Here is a 21,681-nt window from a genome sequence, read left to right on the forward strand (position 1 = left end):
GGGCACAGGGAATTTTCACTGCAAACAAACTTGACTGGAAGTTGGGTCAGTTATATTGTTCTAAGTTACCTTGCCTTCATGTGTTAAAGGGTTTTTTCTCTTTTCTCGTCATGATTCTACTGAAAGAGACTAGTAGACAGGTTTTAGGGAGAGACACTATATCTTTTTCAGAAGGAAAATAACCTGGCCAGGACTAGTATTTCTGGGCATCAATGGCTGTTATTGCTAACAATAAGGTCCTTCTGTAATGTTGGTTCACCTTTGGGTCACATTGGCTGGAAAACTGACTAGGAGCTCCATGCTACTTGGAAGGTGCTGGAGACAGTGAATGTAAGATAGAGAGATGGATGCCTAAACTTAGGGAATGGATGTTGGAACTGGTATAGAAGAGAGGAGAAAGATGGAGACAGGGCAGGTTGGGGCCCTGGAAGATGTCCATTGGAAGTCAAGAGTGCAGGCAGAGAGAAGGATCATGGTACTTATGGGAAGCAGGGATAATAACCCTGGGAATCAGTCCAAAGGGGAAGACCTGGAGGTCCAAAGCTGTTTGGACCCTCTGAAAAAAGAGGAGAAAATTGAAGCTAGTCAGCCTCCAAATCCCACTTGGGTTTTGGTATACTTTTGCTTTTCTATTTTACTATATGTCTGTGTTCAACATTTCTTTGCCTCTAAGTGTCTTATATTCTTTCTCTTTCCTATTGCCAAGAGCACATGCCCAGGTATTTTAAACTGAAAATCTATTAAATTTTTGAATAGAAGTGAATTCTAGGCTGAAAGTAAGAGATGAACCCCCAGGAATGTGACTGAGGAAGGGCCTTTTCCCGGATGAAGAATGTAGAACCCCTTTTTTGGGACATGGATCTGGCAAACATACAAACTGTTTGTTTGCCAATGGTGTCTAAGTTCACTAGGGCCAAGAACTCATTTCAGTCTTTTCTGAATGCTTTCTCCATCTTTAGCAGAAGGAAGAATGTGAGGGTCAGAGGTTACAAATCACCAATCATGCCTAGACTTTTAAAAAAAATAATTAATTAATTTTAATGGTATTTTATTTTTTCCTCCAGTTACATGTCAATAAAATGTTTAGCATTCATTTTTTACAAGATTTTGAGTTCCACATTTTCTCCCTTCCTCCCTTTCCTCCCCTTTTCTGAAAATGGTGGGCTGTTTAATATAGTTCATAAATGTGCTATCATGTAAAAAATATGTCTCTATTTGTCACAGTTGTGAAAGAAGAAACAGATCCAAAAAAAAATCCATGAGAAAGAATAAAGTAAGTTTAAAAAATGCCTTGATCTGTATTCAGAGTCCATCAGTTCTTTATCTGGATATGGATAGCATCTTCTTTCATGAGTCCTTTGTATTTATCTTGTATCATTGTGTTGCTGAGAAAAGCTGAGTCATTCATAGTTGATCATCACACAATGTTGCTGATACTGTGTACGTTTTCTTGGTTCTGCTCATTTCACTTTGCATCAGTCCATAGGTCTTTCCAGGATTTTCTGAAATCTACCTGTTCATCATTTCTTATTGCATAATATCATTCCATTATATTCATATACCATAGCTTGTTCAGCCATTCCTCAATTGATGGGCATCCCTCACTTTCCAATATTTTGCTACCATGAAAAGGGCTGCTGTAAATACTTTTGCACATGTAGGTCATTTGCCTTTTTTTATGGTCTCTTTGGGATATAGACCTAATAGTGGTATTGCTGGATCAAAGAATATGCACAGTTTGGTTGCTTTTTGGGCATAATTCCAAATTACTCTCCAGAATGATTGGATCAGTTCACAACTCAACCAACAGTGGATCAGTACCCCAGTTTTCTCATATCCTCTTCATTTATCATTTTCCTTTTCTGTCATATTAGCCAATCTGATAGATGTGAGGTGATATCTCATAGCTGTTTTAATTTGCATTTCTCTAATCAAAAGTGATTTAGAATGCTTCTTTATATGACTATAGATAGCTTTGATTTCTTTATCTTAAAACTTCCTGTTCATATCCTTTGATCACTTATCAATTGGAAAATGGCATACCTAGTCTTGAGAACAGTACTCCTTTCACTGGAACCCTGAAAGAGAAACCCTTGTTGGTTGATGAATTGTCCAGACAGTGGATATTAAGTCTTCTAACTTTCCTTAAGAAGCTAGGTTTTGAATGAAAAGTACTGTTTTGGTATACCTGAGGTAAATTCTCTCTCTCTAGTAGGAAGTTGAGGGGGGAAAGCCCCTCCCCACCAAAGTCTTGTTTTGGCATCAAGTAACTCAGCCTGATGATCCATTTAAAGTTTACCCCTCAGGGAGGGCCACAGAATCTTCCCTTCTTGGGTCTCCTTTTGGGGAATTTAAGGGATTTTTCAAAGGGCTAGATCAGTCTCAAATGCTATTGTCACTGAACTGGCCATTACATAAGACAAAGACTAAACTCCTTTGATATATCTGAGACACATTTGTTTTAAGGAGAAATTAAGGTCACCTTGCTTGACAGCCAGGGCTCAAGCAAGAAGTAGGAATTAGCAACAGAATGAAGATAACACCAAAGCCTTTGTTTTTGGCCTGTATAGTTCAATCAAGGAGTGGCTTTAGCCAAGTCCAATTCTGCATTGGGCATTAATATTTCTAAATTTTATTTTTTTCCTCAACCGAAATCTATCCTCTTTCTCCCATTCTCCCAACTGAAATAAAAGGAAGAAAAACAAAGCTCTTTAAAACAAATGTGGATAGTTAAGCAAAATTTCTGAACATATACTAGGCATGAAGAGCTTTGTTGAGCAGAAGTAGCTTCTTACTTAAGTAGCATTCTCAGGAGGACCTGAGTTCAAATATCACCTCAGACACTTGACACTCACTAGCTGTGTGACCTTGGGCAAGTCACTTAATCCCCATTGCCTCATCCTGGGTCATCTCCAGTCATCCTGATGAATATCTAGTCATTGGATTCAGATGGCTCTGGAGGAGAAGTGAGGCTGGTGACCTGCACAGCCCTCCTTCAGTCAAGAACAAAGTCAGGTGCAAGTTATGTCAGTATCTCTCTGATGGTGTGGTCTTCTTTGGCAACAAAGGACGAACACACATTTAATGGGATTATAAGGTCTCACACTTACCAAAGCATAGAACCTTGCATAGCATCTAGATTGATGATGGAGTCAGTCCTTAATCTCTTAAGATCATCAGCCGGATCATTTAATTCAAGGGAAGGTATGGGATGTCTCTAATGGGAACTAACATGCCCTATAAACAACTGTATGCAGTAGGAGGCAACAATACAATTCTTCTACTTGTCCCAACATTAAAGAAGAGTCTTTAATTGTCTAGTGCTGCTCTTTGCAGGCCCCAGACCCTAAGCCAGACCCTAATCGCTACTCAGGAATCACTATAAATACAAATCTTGTCTTTTCCATTCCATCCCTCAAGGCTCTCTTGCGTGCTGGCCATGCAGCTTTCCACTTGAGCCACTGGGAGGACCTGACAGCATCTGTTACTCTATCAACAGCTGAAGTTCACTTCTGTATACTTCTCTCATAACAGGTAGAACCATTAGCTAACCAGGCAAAATGGTGTTTTCCAAGACTTAAGTCCTCCTTGGTGGAGGCATATTGGGCTAGCGGAGGGGATACAGCCCTGAAACTGGGACTGGAAGTCTCAGACTATATACATGATATTTGTAAAAGGTTCCACAGCAGAGAAACCTGGACAAACATGCTCTTGAATGTACCATTTCCAATGAAAAATGCAAGCCTCCCATGACTTACCCATCTTGTTAGAGGAGTCATCTTGCATCACTCAACTAATAATAAGCAACTTTGAATGGAGGGCAAGGGTATGGTCATTCAGTAGCATCAAGGGCCTCATAACAAGAAAGCAATTCTTTTTCAAGGGTGGTATAGAATGGCTGTTTTGGGAACCTATGAATCCAGAGGTCTGATGGTTGTTTAATCTGGCCAAACCTTGGGGGTCTGTGAAAGGCGTCACTTGACCAGATCCTTATGGCCAGAGATATACTAGACCATAAGCCCTATAGAATCAATCAGAAAGAGACATAGCTGGGTCTTTTTGGTCTTTTGGTCTTTTAAGGCTACAACCTATTCCAAACACCACTCAAAAGAAAGGGTTGGAGAGTGACTTGGTAAATAGGGATGATCAGAATATTCAAGTGGGAATGTTGGTTTTCTAGAGCCCAAAGAGTATAATTAGCCTCAAAGCTTCCTGACTTGATTTTAGATCATTATAGAATCCATCCAGAATCATTCAGTTTCTTCCCAACTTCTGCATTCCTTTTTGTATCTCTTGCTTTATTTCTTTCAAATACTCTTATAGTCTTTGCTACCATGGCATTTTCTTCCCAAGGTCTTGCTTTTAGTTGTTGTGGAGTCATTCTTTTATTCTAGGTTTTCCTCTTGAATCATTCTTGATCCATAATATTTCTTCCTAGTGTTCAGTATCTTCTGTTTATTAAAACCTCTAGCCTCAGGTTTTGATTTATGACCTAGGGCTGGGGTCAGACTCAATGCTCTGCCATGTTTTTGGATGATTTGACCAACCCTATTTGATTCTGACCTCTATTCGCTGGGTTCCCTTCTGTGGGTGTGGTTCCCTAGTCTCCACTCAGAGGGATGACAGATTTCAGTGTCCTATGTCAGAGTGCTTCAGTTGTCTGTCTGATCAGGGTTCTGGCTCGTCTTCTGATCCCCCTGGGATATTTTCAATTGGAATGTCGCCTTTACTGTCCCCTCTGAAGCTTCTTTAATCAGCACACAGCGTGTCTTCTGTGTCCTTTGGGGGCTTTCTTGATCATAGTTCTGGACCACCTTCCATTCTCCATCTGGGACTTTTTCGGTCAGTCATCGCCACTTCTATCTACTTCTTCCTGGCATTTCTTCTATCAGGAACCTGGGTGGTCTTCTAGGCACCCCCTTCCCCAATCCCTTCTCCCTGGAGTTTGTTCAGGGGCAAATTTCTTAGAGAAACAGAAGATGCCTGATCCAAGTGATTAGACCTAGCCTAAGGGAACATACTAATCCACAGTTAAAAAAAAAACCAAGCAAACAAATCTAAAATAGTGGTCTAAGTGACTGTTTCCTCTCAGGACAACTCAAATGAGGAATAGAAAATATATTTCCTCCAATGATCATGCTACACTATCAGGCCTCTGAAGTGATTGAGTTTACCTGTACCAGTGACCTATGCCATACTTTACTTGGCTTCTTTTGAGGAAAAACAACTGGTTAAATGATAAGCTTTATAAGTTACTCAGTGTTTGATGTTCTAAAGGTCAGACTTTCCAAGTCTAATTTGTAGAGTCCAAAGGGGTGGGGGACAGCGGCTAGATTGTTGGATCTCAAGTCAGGAAGATCCAACTTCAAATCTGGCCTCAGACATTTAACTAGCTGTGAGACCCTGGGCGAGTCACTTAATCTTGGTCACCCTCAGTTTCCCTACGTGTAAAATAAGAATAATAATAGCATCTTCCTCCAGGGTTGTTATGAGGACAAAAGAATATAAAATATTTAAGTGCTTTGCCAACTTTAAGGCATTATGTAAATGCCAGCTATGATGATGATGATGATGAGGATGCCACCAAAGTTAAGGTACTCTTTCTACATTTTACATTTGAAGGTATATTTTTGCAAAAGACTTCAATCAGGGCACTTGAAAGCAAAAGTGAGATCACGGTAGCTTTAGATAAAGGTTTCACTTGAGTGATATGGTCAGAAGTCAGAGTCACAGAGAGTTTAGAAAAGAGTGAGAGCAGAGAAAGTAGAGGTAGAGTGTAGACAGCTTATACAAGGAATTTGACTGAGAAAGGGAGGCCAGAGAGAGACTAATGGCTTATGACATGGTAAGTGGGATCTACTGAAGTACTTTTTTTAAAAGGATGGGTGGCAGTTGTGTTTGGGACAGCAGGGTTAGAAGGAAAGATTAAAGATGAATGAGGGAAAGAATAAATCAAAGTCAAACTCACTGGCCTAGAGTTTGCCATCTCTTTCTTTTATCTTTCAAAAATCAGGTCTTACAACTCCTCTTCCATTCTCCCAGATCATTCACTCAATGTGTAGATAGAGCTGTGTGGTGTTTCCATCGCCCTCCCAGTTCTTTCAGTGTGCTAGTTAGTTTTGCTCAGGCCTGGAGACTTGAATCTGAATTTATTGAGGGAAGTTGGATGGCCCTTTAAACACACACACACACACACACACACACACACACACACACACACACACACACACACACCCATTCTCTCTCTCTCTCTCTCTCTCTCTCTCTCTCTGTCTCTTTGTCTCTGTCTTCTCTTTAGTAGATCTCCATTTCTGGCTCGCCATTCTTTGCTCTTTCTCAGTTCAAAGACAGTAGAAGAAAATGAGGCAGAGTTCATCCCATTCACCATCATACATCACTGTCCTCCCTCCCTGTGAAGTGGTTTTCTCTCTGTTCTTTGATTGCTCTTTTGCCTATAACACAGTTCCAAAGTCTCCCATTTATTATCCTCAGTGTCTATCAACAGCTTTGGTTCATTCTGGCCAATACCACTTGTGTCATACTTTTGCAGTTATCCTTGATTACTCATTCTTGCTTCCACTTTCTCTATGCTTTTGAAAAATTTGATTTGGTTGATATGCAGCCACATTGGTCATGTTATGTATTCGTCATTTTCCTTTTCAGAATAATCTCTGCCTGTGTTTTGATCTCTTTAGGCCTCAGTTGGCTCTTTGCATTCCAATTTATTCTCCATTCAGTCACTAAAATTATTTTTTTTTCTGAATCTCTCACCCTATCTAGAAGGCAATTCTTTGTAAAACAAAAACAAAAACAAAAACAAATCAGTTCACTATACCTAAAACATCATCCTACTCTAACAGAGAAAGGGAAGGGAATAAGTAGATAGCACATTGTGCTAAGAAAGTGCTTCTTACAAATATCTCATATGATTCTCCCAACAACACTGGGAGATAGATGCTATTATCCTTGTTTTTTCAGTGGAGGAAATTGAGGCAATCAGAGATTAAATGACTTGCCCTGGATCACACAGCTGATGAGTGCCTGACTCCAGACCTAGTACTGTAGCCTCTGTACTATCAGCTGTCTCATGACAGTATATACAAGGTTCCAGACTCATTGGCCCCTGTGTCTGCAAAGAAGGGAGGGCAATATCTCTTCCTTTTCCTTGACGATGATGCCTGTTTTAATGTGGCCCAAGTTTGCATTAGCTTTTTTGGTTGTCACATAAATCTTTATGGTGAATCATACTATAAATAAAATTTATATAAAGCTTATCCTTCATTATCAAATGATAATGAAAATTTTTCCTGTCTAACCATATTTCCCTTATCCTGCAGTTGTAAAGTTGATTTTTTAAACTCAAGTGTGGGGGTATGTGTATTGCCTGCGTAACATGTGTATATTTACATGGATTGCCTAAATATGGCTCATGGGGGAGGCACTGATAGATATCTATGGAATCTAGCTTCTCTCTTCAAGGACTTAGATTCCTTCCTAAAGGGGAGCTAGAGAAGGGGCCATGAAACTAGCTGCTGGCTTCTCTGTCTGTACTCTGAGAGAAGGGATATGGACTGGAATTATATCTATCTTCCCTCCCTCCCCCTTAAATTGATAATTTAAGGGTACAAATTTTTAAACAACAAAACCTCACAAAAGATTACTAGTTTCCCTGCTTGCTAAGCCTTAAAAAGGAAGGAACTCCAAGTTTATACCTGTAGGCTTGACTCCTCACCAAATGCTCACACAAAAGACCATCACAAATAGTGAATGGTGAGTAAACCTATTTGCCCAAGTAGATTTCAAACAAAAATTGGAGAAATTCTACAGGTTACAATATACCAGAAAATACATGAAAATATACTAAGAGAGGGGTCTGGATCTCACCCAAGGAGTTTCTTAAAGTCTTTAGGGAGATAAGATAGCCAAAAATCAGGGTTAGTTTTCCCCTCCATGGTTACCTTTCACAGTTTTTTTCTCTCTTAGAGCAGGAATGAAGAATGTCTCCTCTCTAAAGTTATCATGTCAATTCTACCCTTTATACAGTCATTCGAGGTCTCTTGAGAATTTTCTTCCCCAAACCAGAATTCTACTTATGTAGCATCTACATGTTCTAAAACCCGGCTTTACAAGCATTGGACTTCATGCTTATATTCTGTATTGAAATTAATCATATTAGATTCAGTCTAGCATCTAGTATTTGCAAATCGGATGAGCAAACTCTCTCTTCCTTTATATAAATCATTGATAAACTCATTGATAAAGTCATTCATTGATAAATAACATAGACCAAGCACAGATGCCTGGGGCACTTCACTGGAGACCTCCTGACAACTTGACACCAAAGCAACAATGCCTATACTTTGAGGAGAGCCATGCAATCTATTTCCTATTGTCTAGACCACCTCTCACCATCTTCTTCTCCCAAAGTAGTAAGACATACTTTATCAAATGTTTTGCTACAGTCTAGGTACACAAACTGTATACTTTTTGACTAAACTATCCCACTACTAAGTCTATATCTCCAAAGAAATAAAAGAAAAGAGTAAAAAGTATTTTTAGGAAATATTTAATTTAATTTAATATTTAATATAATATTTAATCTATTCAGCAAAAAATTTATAGCATCTCTTTTTATGATAGGCCGAAATTGAAAACTAAGAGGGTGTCTTCTTTTGGGGAAATGGCTAAGCAAACAGTGGTATATGAGTGTAATGTGACATTATTGTGCCCTATGAAATGCTGAAATGGATCATTTCAGAGAAAACTGGAAAGTTATCTATGGACTAATACAGATTAAAATGCACAGAAAGAGACAGGACAATTTATAAAATGAGACATTAGAACTCTGACCAATAGAATGGCAAACCATGAATCCAAAAGAATCAAGATGAAACATGCCATCAATTACAGTTTGAATGAATGATGTGGGTGAATGGGAGAGGTACTGTAGGAAATGATTTTTGGAAGAGGGAAGAGCGAGACTGCAAACTCTAGACCAGTGAGTTTAATTTTGATTCATCCTTTCCCTCACTAATCTTTAATCTTTTCCTCTTTTGTGGTTTCTTCCAAACATAATCAACTCATCTTTAACTTTCATTAGACCCTATTTACCATCTTCACAAGGGCTTACCTGAGAGGCAACAGACTTAAAAATGTAGAAAGAGATATACATTTTCAGACCTGGCAAATATGGGGAATTATTTTTCTGAGCTATGTAGACATACATTGAGGGCTTTATTTTTTGTGTCTTCCCCCATCTCAGTTTGGGATGGAGGTAGTGAGGGGGATGGATTCATAAAAAAGATTGTTAAGAAATAAAAATAATAAACTATTAAAAACTCTAAAGTCTAGACAAACTAGATCTACCATGTTTCATTTATTTATTAGTCTAATGTATATTCCAGAAAAGAAATCAAGATGAGTCTGGAATGACCTGTTTGTGATGAAGTCATGCCAGCTCTTTTTAATTTAAGTTCTTTTGTTTCTTGATGTCATTCAATCGTTTCAGTCATGTCCTACTCTTTGTCACCCTTTATGAAGTTTTCCTGGCCAAGATAATGGAGTGGTTTGCCATGTCCTTCTCCAGCTCATTTTACAGATGAGGAAACTGAGGCCAGTAGGGTAAAGTGATTTTCCCAGGGTCACACAACTGAGTTTCTGAGGTTGAATTTGAACTCATGAAGATGACTCTTTCTGACTAGAGGTCTGGAACTCTATCCACAGTGCCACTTAGTTGCCTTTATGTAATGCTATTGAAAACAAAACAAAACAAACCTGTTCCTTTTGAATGACATATAACCTACTGGAGATGTATTCCTGTTCTGGGTTTCATCTCATCTAGGTTCAATCAAATTTGCATTTTTGCCAAGAATCTCTTTTTTCACCCCATTTATTGCCCAGATGTCACCTTTTGATCTGAGGCCATGCGTTTATTGATTTATCTTCTATAAGTTCCTAGTCTCCCCACTAGTCATTATTCTTTCCATGCAGGTGCAGGAATTGCAGAGAGATGTGGGCATTTCTCTTTCCCTGCCTGTCCTTTTTTGTTTAAAGTTCACTTAATTATTACATTATCATCTGGTAACTGAGTCCATTGCCTAGCTTTCCTATTCAAACTGCCTGTGAAGGATGAGTTCAGGCTTCCATAGTTTTATTTTCTTTGATGATTCATTTTCTTAGGAAAGTCCTGACCTGCGTACGGTATTTTCCTGACTCAGTGGTCCTGTTTGTTGTGAATCACACATCACTTTCCCCCCATGTGTAAATCAATATGATTTCTGATGTACAAATCCTATAGGACAAGGTATTAGTGTAGCATGGCGACAAGCAGGCATCCCTACTCTCTAGGCTCTTGTGCTGATTTTGTTACCCCAATCTGTCCTCATGTTGGCAAGTTGGGAGATTTCAAGAGAGGAAATGTCCTTACTTCTAAAGCTTACTCTCAGTTCTCTAGATAACCCTTGTGTGGGGAAGCTAAGTGCCTACTCTTCACAATGGTAGCTCCTGAGCCCCCTACTGCTGTGCTTACCATTTAAACAAATCGGTCAAGATGATTCTATTAACTCAATCACAAAACAGTGCAAAAGCAAGAATAGTCACATCACAGTAGGCTACGTTTAAATCTGGGTCACATCATGTAAACAGTGTCTATTTGGGAAAATGTCACAAACTTACAAGAAGCTAGCTAGGAGGCATGTAAGGAGGGAAATACATTTGCCACGGTGGGGATGGGAGGGGGGTACTCATGACTGTACCTCTGCACTGCAGTCCTTGATGGCCTTCGTTTCCTTAGGGAACCAACCATACTATAAATTACATGTTGAGCACTGCCTCTTTACTCCTGACTGATTCACTTAGCTGGGCTCTAAGGCAATGTAATACTCTTTTGGTAAAAGTTCTTCCCCATAAGCTGGGGATCTATAGAACTACTTAAATCTGCTTTATTGGTTAAGGTTCTTTCCCATCTTAAGCCGGAGGTGGCAATAAAGGGAAAGGCACATCAGCCTCTTTTTCTCTAGATAGCTCTTAAGCAGAGGATTCTTCTTTCTCTAATTCATTCAGGTATCAGTAACAGAAGCAAAACCTTTTTAAAAAGGCATTTCCATGGGGAATAAAGCAGACCCTAAGTTATTCTCTTAGATCAGCTGATGTCCTAGGAACCTTCCACTCGGCTGGGCTTGACTACTTTCGATAATCAAGAGTCAGTATCAGTTCTGAGTCTTCCACTCAGCTGGGCCCAACTGAGCTTGACTGTCTTCAAGCTTCAGGGAACACTCTCAATTCCTTATTCTCTGCTTTAAGCTTGTTCTGCTTCATTGGTCCGTGACTGACTCCAGCTTCAAAGCAGAAGCTCCTTGTGTGAAATGACTCACCTTTCTCTTAGGGTGAGAAACCAAAATCCACGTTTCTGCCAGATGTGACCGCCACTGTTCAATGGTTCTACACTTACCATAATATTCTAGCCAAGATTTCCTAGACGTCTCTTCAAGATATTCATAGCAGCCATGTATAAATTAGCTTCTGCGAAATAAGTGACTTGGGCCATCTTTGCCTCTAATAAATATCTTTTCTCTGAGGGGCTGTTTTCTCTCAGGTCCTCTCAAAACTCTCTGAATGTCTCTGCTAGTATTTTTTTCTCTGAGGAGCTTCTTTCTTAGAAGGTTCCCCCCAGAAATGCCTATGTTTGGGGCTTTTCTCCCCAATTAAAACTGTCCAGGTTTGAAGAGGTGCAGCACCTATGTCCTCATTCATAAAGTTGCTTGGACTATGATACACATTAAACTCCTAGTTGCTTAGGGTACCTTCCCATTTCTAGAACCATTTATTCATGAGCAGGTACTCTTGGGCATCCTGAACTTAGAGTCCACTATGCTGATTCATCTTCATTTGTTTGTTCAGGGCTTGGTGTTCCACATGCATGTTTTAAGAGGCACCTGAAAGACCTGCTAGGCAGTGGAATTTTTACTCAGACTATGAAGCTGAATAAAAATTCCATTCCATTGCCTAGTAGGTCTTTCAGGCGCTTCTTAAACTCCTTCATTTCAGAGAAGACAATCTTTCTAGAATGATCAGTTGTCCAGGAGTTCGATAATTTGTTGTAGTTCTTGGGTTAAGGCCTACATTCCATTCTGCTAGGGGCAGCTAGGTGGAACAATGTATAGGGAGGTAGATGGGAGTTAGAAAGACCTGAGTTCAAATCTGGTTTCAGATCCTCAGTAGCTCAGTGATCCTGGAAAGATTCAATTGCCTCATCTGTAAAATAGGAATAATAAGAGTAACTTATCTCCTAGGTTGTTGTGAGGTTAAAATGAGATAATATTTGTAAAACACTTAGCAAACTTTAGGGTACTATGTGCAAATGCTAACTATTAGGTTTCATGTTGTGAAAGCCCTGCGGATCCAGTGCTGAGTTTCTTTCCATTCCTCTCAGGTGATTCTACTGGATAGTCTCCAAGAATCCAACTTCTCAGGACCCAGCACTGCTACTGATGGTTCAGGGAGGAACCTGGAAATGTTGTCTTGTGTGGGATCTGCTAGTTGTGTTTTGCAGCTTTCACAAACTTCCTGGCCAGGGTTTTCAGCTTCTGGGGCTGGTCTTTCAGTTTGTTGCTTTTGTAAAGGTGTGTCCCCTTTCATGCTTTGTTCTACAGGGACAAAAGCAAGGACAAATATGAGGCTTATATACAAAATAAATTTGGAAAGCAGCCCACAGAGACAGCGTAATTCCCCTGGGCAAAGATTGGCTTCAGTGCCTTATTCCCCAGTTGCTTATCAGCAATATAACAAACAGAAGTTTGGAGTTAATAATGGGGAAACTCTGAGGCCAGAACTGTTTTATGATTATTGGATAGATGTACATTGGCTTGAACCCAGGAAGCTGAGTCAGCCTGACTCCAGGTCCAGGGACAGCTAGGTGGCAGAGCTGATGGAGTGCCGGACCTGAAGACAAGAAGACCCAAGTTCAAATCCAGCCTCAGATACTTATTAACTGTGTGACCCTGAGCAAGTCACTTAACTCTCTTTGACTCAGTATCCTCACCTGTAAAATGAGCTCGAGAAGGAAATGGCTCCACTATCTTTGCCAGGAAAACTCCATAAGGGGTCACAAAGGGTAGGGCATTATTGAAAGTGACTGAACAACAACAGTTCTGTAGCAGAATAACCCAGCCCAGGACAGCTTAGCAGAGTAGCCACCTATCCAATACAGATACCTTGTTCATTAATGAACACTGTAAGGATGGTCCTGAGACAGAGAAAGGACAGGGAAGAGTGTACTTCTAGAGTTGTAAGAGTCTCTGGCCACAAGTATTCCCTGCACATGCCTCATTATCATTGTACTTTACTTTTGTGTGTCCTCTACTCTGCCCCTCTCCCTCCACCACCCCAGAGCACTCACCATGTGTATGAGTTCCTTTGGTTTATGGGTGGAATGTTATATAATGATTATTCTTGCTTTACATGAGTAAAGGCTTTTGTGAAGGGCTAACTGAGTCATCATCAGTTTGTTAATGGAAAGTATACTGGTGGGAACTCTGAAGGAGGGATAGCCACCTATCACCCTGAGAGTAGTTGAAGCTGTTTTCCCTCCTGGGGATCCCCAATCTCATTGCATGGGTATAGTTTCAGGAGAAGTAAGCCCATATAGAAAGCACCCAGAGTAGCCACCCACTACACTTAGAGTACTCCATAAGTGCCCTCAAGAGGCCTGAGTTAGTCAGAAACTCCAGGTTTACCTCTGGGAAGGCAGGTGTATCCAACTGTTTGAGGGCAACCCTATCTGTTTAACACTGAAGAGCCTACACTATATGGTCTGGGGATGGGGGGTTCTAACTCTGATGATCTATGACAATTCTATAATCTTGAAATGGAATATTAGAATGTAGTATCCAAGTTATCTAAAGGCAAAGGAATATCAGACCCCAGAACAGCTGTTCTAGGTATGGCCATGTAGCAGTAAGCACCCCAACATACACAGGGGTACCTGCTATCATAGGTTCTTAGATCTTCATTCACAAAAGAAAAGCAACTTTCAAGGGGTTAACAATCACTTTAATCAAGCGCATATATCAATTCTTTATTTTTTTAAAATTTATTTAAGTTTTCAACATTCATTTTCACAAAATTTTGAATTCTGAATTTTCTCCCCACCTCTCCCCTCCCCCACCCCAAAACCCCTACCACTAATCTACCCTCCCTTCTAGCATCCCTCCCTTCTCTTGCCCCATCTTCTCTTTTTGTCCTGTAGGGCAAGATAAATTTCTATACCCCATTACCTGTATTTCTTATTTCCCAGTTGTATGCAAGAACAATACTCAACAGTTGTTCCTGAAACTTTGAGTTCTAACTTCTCTTCCTTCCTCCCTCCCCACCCATCCCCATTGGGAAGGCAAGCAACTCAATATAGGCTATATATGTGTAGTTTTGCAAATGATTTCCATAATAGTCATGTTGTGTAAGACTAACTATATTTCCCTCCATCCTATCCTGCCCCCATGTCTTCTATTCTCTCTTTCGACCTTGTCCCTCCCCAAGAATGTTGACTTCTAATCTCTTCCTCCCTCCTCCCATTGCCCTCCCTTCTATCATCCCCCTACCCTGCTTATCCCCTTCTCCCCCACTTTCCTGTATTGTAAGATAGGTTTTCATATCAAAATGAGTGTGCATTTTATTCCTTCCTTGAGTCAAATGTGATGAGAGTAAGCATCACATTTTCCCTCTCACCTCCCCTCTTTTCTCCTCCATTGAAAAAGCTTTTTCTTGCCTCTTTTATGAGAGATAATCTGCCCCATTCCATTTCTCCCTTTCTCCTTCCAATATATTCCTCTTTCATCCCGTAATTTTATTATTTTTTAGATATGATCCCTTCCTATTCAACTCACTGTGTGTGCTCCCTCTCTCTTTCTATATGTGTGTGTGTGTTTATGTGTGTGTGTGTATAATCCCACCAGCTACCCAGATACTGAAAAAAGTTTCAAGAGTTACAAATATTGTCTTTCCATATAGGAATGTAAACAGTTCAACTTTAGTAAGTCCCTTATGATTTTTTTTCCTGTTTACCTTTTCATGCTTCTCTTGATTCTTGTGTTTGATGGTAAAATTTTCTTTTCAGCTCTGGTCTTTTCATCAAGAATGCTTGAAAATCCTCTATTTCATTGAAAGACCATTTATTCCCCTGAAGTATTATATTCAGTTTTGCTGGGTAGGTGATTCTTGGTTTCAGTCCTAGTACCTTTGCCTCTGGAATATCATATTCCAAGCCCTTTAATCCCTCAACGTAGAAGCTGTCAGATCTTGTGTTATCCTGATTGTATTTCCACAACATTCAAATTGTTTCTTTCTAGCTGCTTGAAATATTTTCTCCTTGACCTGTTAACTCTGGAATTTGGCTACAATGTTCCTAGGAGTTCCTCTTTTTGGATCTCTTTCAGGAAGTGATCGGTGGATTCTTTCAATGTTTATTTTGTCCATTGGTTCTAGAATATCAGGGCAGTTTTCTTTGATAATTTCATGAAAGATGATGTCTAGGCTCTTTTTTGATCATGGCTTTCAGGTAGTCCCATAATTTTTAAATTGTCTCTCCTGGATCTATTTTCCAGGTCAGTTGTTTTTCCAATGAGATATTTCACATTCTCTTCCATTTTTTCATTCATTTGGTTTTGTTTTGTGATTTCTTGGTTTCTCATAAAGTCATTAGCCTCCATCTGTTCCATTCTAATTTTGAAAGAACTATTTTCTTCAGTGAGCTTTTGAACCTTGTTTTCCATTTGGCTAATTCTGGTTTTTAAAGCATTCTTCTCCTCATTGGCTTTTTGAATCTCTTTTGCCAATTGAGTTAGCCTATTTTTAAAGGTGTTATTTTCTTCAGCATTTTTTTGGGTCTCCTTTAGTAAGTTGTTGACCTGCTTTTCATGCTTTTCTTGCATCTCTCTCATTTTTCTTCCCAATTTTTCCTCCACCTCTCTTACTAGGTTTTTAAAATCCTTTTTTAGCTTTTCCATGGCCTGAGACCATTGAATATTTATTTTGGATGTTTGGGATATAGAAGCTCTGACTTTTATGTCTTTCCCTGATGGTAAGCATTGTTCTTCCTCATCAGAAAGGATGGGAGAAGATATCTGTTCACCAAGAAAGTAACCTTTTATAGTCTAATTTTTCCCCCCCTTTTTGGGCATTTTCCCAACCAGTGATTTGACTCTTGGGTCCTTTGTCAAGAGTAGGGTATACTCTGGGGATCTCAGTTCCTCCAAGGTGGCACAATTAAGCATGTACACTTGTCTGGGAGCAACAAGAAACTTTTGTGCCCAGAATCTGTGAGTAGTAGATTCCTGTCTGCAAGCACCTGGCCTCCAGTTCCACCAAGCCAGCATTGGGGGTTGAGATTCAGATAAACTGCTCAATTCCCCCAGGGACTTTAGGCAGAAGCAGGGCCAGCATTCAGTGTGAGATAAAGATCAGCTGCTCAATTCCTCCAGGAGCATTAGGTGGGGGCAGAGCCACCACACAGAGCTGAGGTAAGGATCAGCTGCTCAGTTCCCCCAGAGGTTTTCCGATCCAATAATGGATGTGGGCTGCTGTGGGAGCTACTGCTGCCTAATGTGGCCTGTGCCACCACTGCCTGAGGTCAGAGCTATGGGAAGACCCTACTCCCTTCTCAGCCAGCTGAAAAAACCCTCTCACTGACCTTTAGAGCCTGTGGGTTGAGGGATCTGCAAACCGCCACTACTGTGGCTGGGGATTCCACCCCTAAGGCCTGTTCAGGATCTCCTTCCAGCTCCCCTGCTGACAGCCAAGGCTGGTCTGGGCTCTGACCCGTGACCAGGTGTGACAGACTTTTCCCATTGGCCTTTCAAGTCACCCTGAGCTAGAAATCTCCTGTACTTCATTGTTCTGTGGCTTCTGTTGCTCTAGAATTTGTTGAGAGTCTTTCTTTACAGGTATTTTATGGGCTGTGGGGGAAGAGCTAGTATATGTGCATCTTTCTAGTCCACCATCCTGGCTCCTCCCCCCCATATCAATCCTTTAGTCAAGCACATATATCATTCACTAGTTCAGGTGAGTCAACACCCTGAATTCCAAAGTAATCAACAGACATGGCTTCCTCTGTCTGATCATAATTAAACAGACAGGTACAGATGTCTGACCAGTTACCAGAGAGGGAAGCACAACATTTGAGTTCTCAAAGCCAGGGTAGGGGATGCTCTTTAGTAACTTCCCAGAGTTATCATCTGGCCCAACAAATACTCCTACAAAAGCTAAACCCCAAAGTAAAACCTCACCCTCAGAGTATTTTTACACTTTTTGGAGCCAGAGGGCATGATGCTCTGACCCAGTACCTCAACAGACCTTGGATCTTCTATCTTTGACCTGCTTGGGATGATGCCAGGTAGTGTGATTACTGGGTCAAATGTCATTGACAGTTCAATGATTATTCTTCCATAATTCCAAATCATTCTCCAAAAGGCTGCATCAATCCACATATCTTCCATAGTGTATTAGGATGCCTGTCTCACTTTTTTCTTTGTATTCCCAATGCTTTTCATAGTGCTTGGCATACAAATGCTTAATAAATATTTACTGAACTAAATTAAATGGTTTAGTGGAGTCTATTGAAATATCAGATTTCAGGCATGACATCAAGTGTGAAGAGGAAGCATGGTATTTTGGAATGAATAATCAGGAGACCTGGATTCTAATATTGGTTCTATTATTGGTCAACTAGCTGTGTAGTCTGGGTCATGAGCACTCTTACATTCTGCCAGGTTTGTAACCTTGGAGTTATCTTGGACTCTTCCCTTTTCCTCTCTCACATAATTAGTTACCAAGTATTGCTGTTTTTATTACTGTCTTATCCAAACCCTCCTCCTCTCACACAGTCATCATCTCTCACCTAGAGTATTGCAATGTCCTCCTCACTGATCCTTCCTTCCTTCCTTTTTTTCCTTCTAGCATCATTTCTTTAAGGAAACTTTAATTTTCTCTTTTCCATTGTCAAGAAATAGAGGGGGATCAAGGGAAGCCTTCATGAAGGAGGTGGCATCTGGGCTGAGCACTAAAAGAAGACGAGTTCTGAAAGGTAGATAGGACAAAGGAATGTATTTCACTAATGAGGGAAGGCTTATGTGAAGGTAAGAGACCTCATGTCAAGTTCAAGGAACAACTAGAAGTACAGTTTGACTGACACATAGTTCATGAACATAATTATGCAAAAGGGAGGTTGGAAGCACACTATGGAGGGCTCTTCATGCCAGCCTAGTCTGTTTTTTATCCTAGAGGTAATAGGGAACCACTGAGCTACCTAATACCTAGTATTAGGAGGATTGCTCTGGAACCTATATGGGGAGGGACTAGAGTTGTGTTATCAAACTCAAATAGAAACAGCGTCACTAATCCATAATAAGGATCCTACTTTTAAAATGTTATCTATGGTTAACTATTTTTTATCTATTTTGATAACCATTTTCCAATTACATTTTTATCTGGTTCAGGCTGTACTAGGGTATAGGCAGCTTTCAGAGCTTCTACACTTTCGATCTAGAGGACCAGTTGGGCAAGGCAACCAATGAGATTGCTGGCTCCTGGTTACTATTTTCATCATCTGAGGGTTTTATGTCCTGTGGGATCCTTTGCTGACCTGATCCTCTGTCACCTGCTCCCTCATTTCTAATGCCCATTTTGAGCTGTTTCTGAGACTTCTACCCTGTACCAACTTGGTCCACATCAGGGTCAGATTTTCGAGAATACAACCCATCCCTCTCTTTGCCTAGCCCCTTACCCATTTTCCCCACCTCCATTTCCATTTGTAAGCCCCTAAGCCTCTAAGTCCCAAATCCCATACTCTTCTCCTTCTTTCCCCCAATCCTCACTTTCCTTGGTAGGCCTCTCTAGGCAGGAAACTGAAGGATTTAAATCTGAGGTGGTGAAGCTTTCTAGTTCAGAGGGCAAGGGAGAATATGGAGAGGAGAATTCAATGGTTCTGGGAGAAACCTATAGAAAACCAGAAATTCCTGCTACCTTACTCCTGATAGTCCCTCTCTCCTCCCCTCTTTCCCACCTTCAAAACAAGAAGATCTGAGCCCTGAGATCCTATCAATTGCTGGGAAAATAGCCTTCTGTCTGTAAACTTAATAAAAAACAAAGTTACCTGCCTAGCAAAAAGGCTAATAATGAAGGCTTAGGCTGAATAAGAGAGGCAGGTGTGTTCAGGACTAGGGAAATGGTGATAACCATTGTATTCTGCCCATTTCAGGCCAGGCAAGGAGTATTTGTATTCAGTTCTGCTCTCCATGGTTTAGGATGAATGGTGATAAGCACCAAAGGACAGTACCCAGGAAGGTGAAGGGCCTCAAGTTCATGCCACATGAGGACTGTTTGAAGCAACAAAAACAATCCAACCTGGAGAAGAAATGACCCTGGAGCACATGATAGCTGACTCTATGACACGGGATTAGCTTCATTCTGTTTGATCCCAGAGGGAAGGGCCAAGAATAATTAATGGGCGGGGAGTGGCAAAGAGATTAAAATTTGTTGTGAAGAGCAGAATGGGCTTCCTGAGAAGGTAGTGCATTCCCTTATCACTGGAGGTCTTCAAGCAATGGTTGCATGCCTGCTTGTCAAGTGTATTCTATCTTTTGCAATCTAGGGGTGATGGGAACCCTGAAATTCAAGGTCAAAAGATGTGGGTCCTACCTTGAAAGAATTTGACTCAAGCCTTCTTTCAGCCAGGGATAAGGTTTATTAAAACACTGGTTGGGGTGGGTGAGATTCCTAGTGAGTGCACCATTGGCCATATTTTAAGAATCTGAAAAATTTAGTTGACAAGACTGGCCCTTTTTATGGGGAAAGGTGAATGGAAAGATTTGAATGGGAGTAGACAAGTAGTCTAGGGTGACTGGGAGGTTACAGAGAGGGTGTTTACCTGGAATTAGGAGTGAGAAGTGGCCTGGGGTGATCTAGATAATGAAGGTCTGGGCTAGGTTAGAGGTTACAGAGAATCTATATAATTAATATATTAATTATATTACAGAGAAATGGAGGTTAGGGCATGGGGTCACAATGAAAGGACAGTTGAAAGGATTACGGGGATTGGTGATGCCCCGGGTGAATGCCAGGGACTGGGTCCTGTGGGAAAGTTTAGGGGCTGTTCCTTTTTGGGGTCCAGATCCCAAAGACATGGTCTTTTCCTTTTAGGGGTTCAGATCCCATCTCCATCAATATCAACCAACCAATCAATAAATAAACATGTACTTAGCACATTTTTCTTATTCCTTCCTTCTGTGTGGGATGGCTCAGGTCCCTACATAAATCAATTACTCAGAGGCCTCTCAAAGTGATGACAGAAAGTTTATTTATTCGATTCTCGAGAATCGGGACAATCCTACACCAGTTCACCTGGAGTAGGAAAGCCGAAGCCAAAGAAAAGGCAGTGATTTATATAGACCCTAATGCAAGTCCCTCCCCCCACCACTGACCATTATTCTCATTAGCTGAGAATATGATCTTACATTCTAGACACAAAATCTAACCAATCCCTTTTGAAATGAAGATATTGAAGAATTAGGTAAAACTTCATCCAGTCATTGAGACCCTAATGTACTACACAGTTTTATATCCTTATACGGAATTATTCCACTCTAAAAATATTGTAACCTTGAGCCTCTTGGTCTTACCTCACCTCTGGGAGAAGAATTATAATCTGAGAAGTCTTCACTAAACCTATCCCATTCACTTCCAATAAATAAACATATATTTAGCACATTTTTCTTTTTCCTTCCTTCCTTTCCCTCTTTCCTGGATTCTTGTTCACTTAAGATGAGGAAAGAAAAAACAAGAGGGACAAAGACAGTCAAGGGTCTTGCAAGCTTGCCCAGTTAGGACACATTTTTTTTGCAGCCACATGGAGGCTGGAGTGAAGACAAATCACTCTCCAATCAATAAGCATTTATTAAGTATTTGCTTTGTGACAAGTCCTATGCTTGAAAACAGTCCATAAATTTCCCTAATAGGAAGGACAGAAGTGGAGTGATGTTCCATTCCATGCACACATACATTTAATCACCAGTTCTTCTAGCTCAAACAATCATTTGGATATTTCATCATCTAGTCAGCTTAGCTAGCAAAGGGGATGGTGAAGGATTCCTTGGCTAGGGAGAGATATACCCCCTTTTCCCTTTAGAAATCTAGGATTCTGGGACTAGGAATCAGGCCAGGAAGAGGCCCAACCTCCAGAGAGAGAAGTATAGGGAGGTAACATGAGCCAGCTCCAATGTTGTATTTCACAAAGCACTCGAGTTCCAAGCCTAAAAGGGGAGCCAGAAAGAGACCGATAGGAACCTGAAAACAGGGGCACATTCCTCCAGCAGTGCTCCTGGGGACTCAAGACAATCCCTTCCCATTCCCCTCAAGACAATCCATTCCCATCCTGTAGCATGTTGCATACTTCCCATACTTCACTTTTGCCTCCCAAGAATATGGGGGAAGGATGCTTGCTTCAGTGTGGTTCCTTGAAGGACAGGGAGACTCAGAGAAGGTAATCACGGCAAACACAGACCCTGGCTTTCCTCATTCCTCCATGGCCTTTCTCTCCCTGCCACCTTTTCCCTGTCTCCTCCCTTTCCCTTCTTGGCTTTCTCTACCTTGTCACTTTTCCCTCTGATCTCAAAACCCTGCTCCTCTCCTATCACC

General features: G+C 40.8%; 1 protein-coding gene across 1 annotated transcript in view; it reads left to right on the top strand.

Moving 5' to 3' along the window:
* Positions 1-21,681, top strand: part of LOC140499583 (cytochrome P450 4F2-like) — a 72,641-nt gene that overhangs the window by 392 nt on the left and 50,568 nt on the right. The window lies entirely within an intron of this gene.

This window comes from Notamacropus eugenii, chromosome 4 (genome assembly GCF_028372415.1).
Source record: "Notamacropus eugenii isolate mMacEug1 chromosome 4, mMacEug1.pri_v2, whole genome shotgun sequence".
Taxonomy (NCBI): Eukaryota; Metazoa; Chordata; class Mammalia; order Diprotodontia; family Macropodidae; genus Notamacropus; species Notamacropus eugenii.